Below are 6,000 nucleotides of genomic sequence, written 5' to 3' on the forward strand. Positions count from 1 at the left end.
CAATCATAAATTAGGCTTAAATCGTGACATGCCTCTTGTACTCGCAAATGCTGCGTAAGTGTCGCAATTTTATAGTCATTCGTAAGAATCTTTATCTATATACCTTGATTTATAAGCATATTTTTTAAATGTTAAATTATACTTTCTTATTTACAGTGGGGGTGTAAATAATAAAAGGCATATAGAATATGTTTGTATATTTTGTAAAATAGATAATTTGTTAAATGTAGTCGAAATTCTTAATAACTAGATCTCTAATGATGAATTTGTAACGAAACAGTATTTATGAGTTTATACATATAAAATATAATTAATTAATATTTTCACGTGTAACGGTATGCCAATAATACCACTAGTTTGCTACTGTATAGGAAAGTTTAAGTTTGAAATATAAATCTTATAGACTAGTTCCCTCGATGGCTCAGCGTTAAGTCTGAAGTCTTATAACGCTAAAAATCGGGGTTCAATATCTGAATACCCCAATACGGATACCCAATTTGTAGTTTTGTATTTAATAACCAATAAAAAAAACACAAATTAGTATCTTTTAACTCGAAAGTTTTATTCCTGTTATCTAACGAAATTAAAGATTGTAAGATTGTTGGTTACTTCCAACGACATTAATATCTGAAACTCGTATGGTTTGTTCTATTGAAAAAAAAAGATAAAACCTCTAAGATCCACCTATTTTAGTGATCTACGTTAAACTTGAATAGACTTGAATCTACTGAAGAATGTCACATCTGAACATGAGTAGCGCTATTAAAACATAGTATCAGTATGTTTGAGTAAACTTCATAGATTAAGAAAGTCATAAGAAAGTAACATCAACATCGGAACACGGTGTTGTAGATTAGTTTTGGATCGGAGTTATAAGCCTTTTATGTGGGGTTGTTTGAGTAGTAGTAGCGCTAAAAAATTAATTGAACTCAATAACGGGTTTCTTAAAATACGAACAGTTGCTTCTAATTAATTTAAAAATCTTACAGTTTCATCTCTGAAAATATTTTGGCAATCTTTGCTAGCGTATGTAGTGTTGTTGCATATGAGATCATGTCAGCTAAAATATATAAATTAGAAAACAACAAGAAGACGACAAAGTTAAGCTCGTAACTCAACCTTATAGTATCTTGATGTATTCCTTATAATTATATATATATATATATATCACGCTAGTACTCATTTTGTCAGATTTCAATCAAGAAGGTTCATGATTTAGTTTGCACTGGTTAATCTTATATTACTATTAGTGGAACCTCATTTTAGAGGAATTGTAACTAAATTATTTAACGGCTAGTGGACTTTGTACGAGTTTTTTTATTATAGTATAATTTACGCTATAACTGTGTGGTAAATCTACGCAATAATTTGATTGATTTTCGATGCAGTATTAATATTGAAAACACTTCTTCGTGGTTCTGTATGTGTATGTACATATATATACGAAGGAAACCTTGTTAGACCTGAGAGTAATAGAAACAATAACAAACATAAAATGGCTGAACACCTTCTTAGATTAAAGAATACGGAACACACTATTCAACATAGGATATCTAGACACCTTGTTAAACCTGAGAGTAGTGACAATAACCAAATTTAGATGGTTGAATACCTTCTTCGTTTGAAGACTACAGAACAAAATATGTAGACACATTTTAAGATGACAGAACATCTTATTAAAACTCACAGTACTAACAATATAAACCAATTTCAGTCAGATACATACAACGCTAACGAGAAATATCAGAGACTTTACTAGTTGGATTACAAATAATATATTTCTAGCTTCGCGTAAAATAGCTACAGTTGTAAACTTATTAGGTTTTGAGGCGTTTGTGTTAAATGTATAAGTGTTTTTCAAATACGATTAATTGCTGAGGTCTACATATAAAAATGGCAGGTGCGTAAAGACACAACAATTTAAAGGTTGAGCTTCAGTTATTTAGTTACGTATGAATATCATTATATGAGCATTTAACATATGCAGAGAAAGACATGTCTGCTAATCCTGGTTATGAGGACTTGGTAATTAAAGTAGCTTTGGCACCTAAAATCGCTATATTTTATACTTATAACAAAAGTTAGTAACAGTAACATTCAGGTTTTGAAACTTGTTAGATTGCTTATGGTTTGAATTTTGCATAAAGCTACACGAGGACTATCTTTACTAGCTATTCCTAATTTAGTAGTGACAGATTAGAGGGAAGGCAGCTAGAAAACATCACTCACTGCCAACTCTTGCATTAATATTTCACCAACGAATAGTGGCATTATCAGTCACATTATAACGCCCCTCAAGGCTGAAAGGACGAGCATGTCCGGTGTGATGAGGATTCAAATCCGTGATCCTCAGATTGCGAATCGAGCGCCATGCCAGACCTGGTTTACGTATGAGAAGTTCGATTTAGTAACGAGTTATGAGAATATCAGATTATTTTTATCAAGTTCGAAAGCTTGTATTAGGTAACAACACACTACTGAAATATATTTAACTAATTAATTAATACATTTTAAGGCATTGGATCCCCTATAAGGTATACCACCAGGGAGTGACAGTTTGTTTGGATATTAGAAAATGTGTTTTATGGCAACAACAGATGATTGGTCAGTTCATACAGAGGACAGCATATTTCAATCCTTTTACACAGGTGTAATCAAGGCAAACTTGTATTATATTTGTGCTTGATGGAAATTTAGAGGCTGGAGGGAGCATACAGCTCTTATTATTTTGTCTCGTAATAGTTAATTTTTTTACGATTTTATGTCATTAATAACATAATTTATTAAGGTAAGTAAAAGTGCATAAAGTGTTATGAACCCATTTCTCTATATATTTTTAGTCCTGAAATGTTTATTGTATTAACGTCTACTGATTTATGAGTATCGGGTAATGTTCATAAGATGTTATTAACCCTTGCGTTTAGTAGTTAACTCCTTGGGAGATTAAGTTAGAATTACGCCAGATGACAATTATGGATGTTATTAAATTTCAATATAGGAGGTGGATAGGTCCTGTTGTAGAACTCTGGATTTTGGAAATGGCGAGACAGATTTGAATCCTTACGATACCACAAAATATTATCCGCACTTTAAGCTGTGGGAGCATTATAAGAGTGACAGTCAGTCGCTTAGGATGGATGTTAGGTGACAGGGTGCTGTTGGCTAGCTGCCTCCGCTCTGGTTAGTTGTTTAAAATTAGGGACGGCGGCAGGTAGTATTAGTACTTTTACCAAAAATACAAAATAAAAATACAATGAATAAATATATGATTGATTCGTGTCTAGTGAGTTCTCTGATAAACGAGAAAATGGTATTAACTCCAAAATATACAATATTATTAAAACTATTAATTTTAAAAAGGGAGAATAGGGATCTTCAAAAAAATACAGAAACAAGATAGGTAGTTTAAAGTGAAAATTCAATCGTCAAAAAAAAGCAAACAAACAAGCTTAAGGCTTGAAACATAGCGCTGACATTAATTCCTCAAACTACAAATCCCTATTTTGACTCTCCTCAATATTACAGCTTTTAGACATGATGCTGCAGCTTGCCAGATTTTTTCTTAGAGTGACATTATGCACACTTTACAAAGTCGAAAACGTGTTAATTAATAATTATGAATTGATTATATTAATATACCTTTCCACCTCTATTTTTGATCGAGTTTGGATCGTGACACTTTTACGACCCTCTTCCACTATGATGACCCTAAACTCTGGTGGGCCGTTACTACTGTATACATAGCTACTTCTGCCCAACTTTCTTGCTATTCCTTATAGTCAGCTTCAAGAATGGCTACTCTATCTTGTAGTATCTATAAATTTGTTTGTTTGTTATTAAGCACAAAGCTACACAAAGGGCTATCTGTGCTCTGCCCACTACGAGTATCGAAACCCGGTTTCTAGCAGTATAAGTCCGCAGAGATACCACTGTGCCACTGGGGGGCATAGTATCTATTAAGTTCCCAATCACGTAGTGTTGGCTATAATTCGACACTTACCATCAGTCATCACCGTGAATGTCGATTCGATGCTCGAAACTGAGCTTGGTGCTATCTTTTAAACTACAATTTGAAGATTTCTGTTGTGGGAGACAGCTTAAACGTTTGTATAATGTATTAGACGTCCGATAGGGCAGGAACCCTTATACATAAACAAATGATACGTAACATCAATACAGTTGCAACAATAAGTTAATAATCACTATGGTACATGTGGCATACCTTCCATATGAAAATTAAATACCATCACGGCATGCACGCAGTTATATACGTATGCATGTAGTAGATTATAAGGCTCCATATAAACCACAGTCTACATTAAAACGATTGGGTATTTAACAGTTATACAGCTGCTGTTATTTGCTAGATAGTCAAATAAACTTAAAAACCATCCTACACAATGTGAAATGATGCATTTAGTAAAATTGCCCAGTTTATATTACAATACTCACAGCCATTTTTGCTGTAGGCAGGCGGAACAATATTAAATAATAATAAAGAATAACACATGGGCGATCCCTATTATGAACCACTACCGTGATTCATGATATACATATTTATACGGCTGAAATTGTCAATGCTCTTATTTGGTTAATACTAGCTCATTAACGAGTAAATAGAGATTCCTTTCTAAAATAATGAGATACTTGGAATATTTCCATAGAATTAAAAGGAATCTTATCACTTAAATAATATTTCAAAGGTAAACTACAAAAAATTGTACAATATAAATTAAATTTAAAATAAAATACAGAAAGTATTTAGATTAATATGGTCATTCTTAATTGAAAATAAAGTACATTAATCCCTAACTTAAAACATTTCTATATATTGAGAATTAAGTTGAACTTACATAAACAACCGTAATTAAAGTCACTAACTTACTTATTAGTTTGAAACTCTGGTACTGTTTTGTAATTTTTGCCTTAGGAGCAAAAAACTTGTGTTTTTAAATTTATATATAGTAACATAATAGTAGGTTGGCAAACAACGATTTATAAGCATAAGGAAATATTTCATTGACGATGTAACATGCTACATGTTTTGACAGAACATTGGTCTGAAGAATACAGACCAATGTTCTGTCGAAACATGTAGTATGTTGCACATCAATATAATTCTTAGTATAATGTGCTTCCTTGTTCAAGTTTATAGTAACATATGCCAAGATTATGTGCTAGGGTAATTTTCAATGAAATATTCATTATTTTCTCACAGTGGTATTCATGTACATGTTTACCTCTATCTTGGTCTGAATGCTAACTTTAAAAAAATATTTGCTCAGTGGGGCCACTAGATATTGCTAAGATCACACAACGTGCCTTGTGAACATGAGCTGGATATTCTAGTCAGTAGTCTCAGGTTTAGTTGTTTTGAACTAAGAGACTGTGTCTAATAGTCTCAGATATAATAAGGATCTAGCTACTTTAAACCGCAATAGTCCCAGTTCTAACAAAATATCGAGACGTCTTAGGTTGGTTAATGTTATCATTAGTTATATGTCTAATAAGTTGTCCAATCGTTTTAAGCTCCTATCAGTGATATGAATTGTTATAAAGAACACAAAATTATGATATAATTATGAAGCTTTTGTAGTACTTAGAAAAGTGTTGAAAACTTCCATAGAATATCAGCAAATACTTTAAAATCTTGTATAATTCGTTCAGCTTACTGTTGCCAAACTGTCCAATAATATAGCGTTTTCTCGGGAGCTTGGTGGATTACCAGCTATAGATCAGTATTATAGGTTGTTTGGTTTAACTGTTGTCCAACCTCTGCATGCAGAAAATCAACATATTACCTAACATTTTATTTCGTAATTATACTCAGCCAAACTGAATGTTTTTTTTTTGTTTTTTATGCGGAAGTGATGATTTTATTATAACCTTATGTATGTGTTCTCATCTTCTTTGTTTAGAGTTTGCAGGCAAATATTTAAACTTGATTTTTCTTGTTATATTCTAATAAATGTGTTTTTCAGTAGCAACATGCTTCCCTTG

The 6,000-nt window shown here is 32.2% G+C and overlaps 1 protein-coding gene across 1 annotated transcript in view; it reads right to left on the reverse strand.

The window, feature by feature from the left end:
• The window catches only part of LOC106462897 (neural-cadherin-like), an 84,035-nt gene that overhangs the window by 51,268 nt on the left and 26,767 nt on the right, over nt 1–6,000 (reverse strand). The gene's annotated exons all lie outside the window — the stretch shown is intronic.

The sequence above is a fragment of the Limulus polyphemus genome, unplaced genomic scaffold, assembly GCF_000517525.1.
Source record: "Limulus polyphemus unplaced genomic scaffold, Limulus_polyphemus-2.1.2 Scaffold49, whole genome shotgun sequence".
Classification (NCBI taxonomy): Eukaryota; Metazoa; Arthropoda; class Merostomata; order Xiphosura; family Limulidae; genus Limulus; species Limulus polyphemus.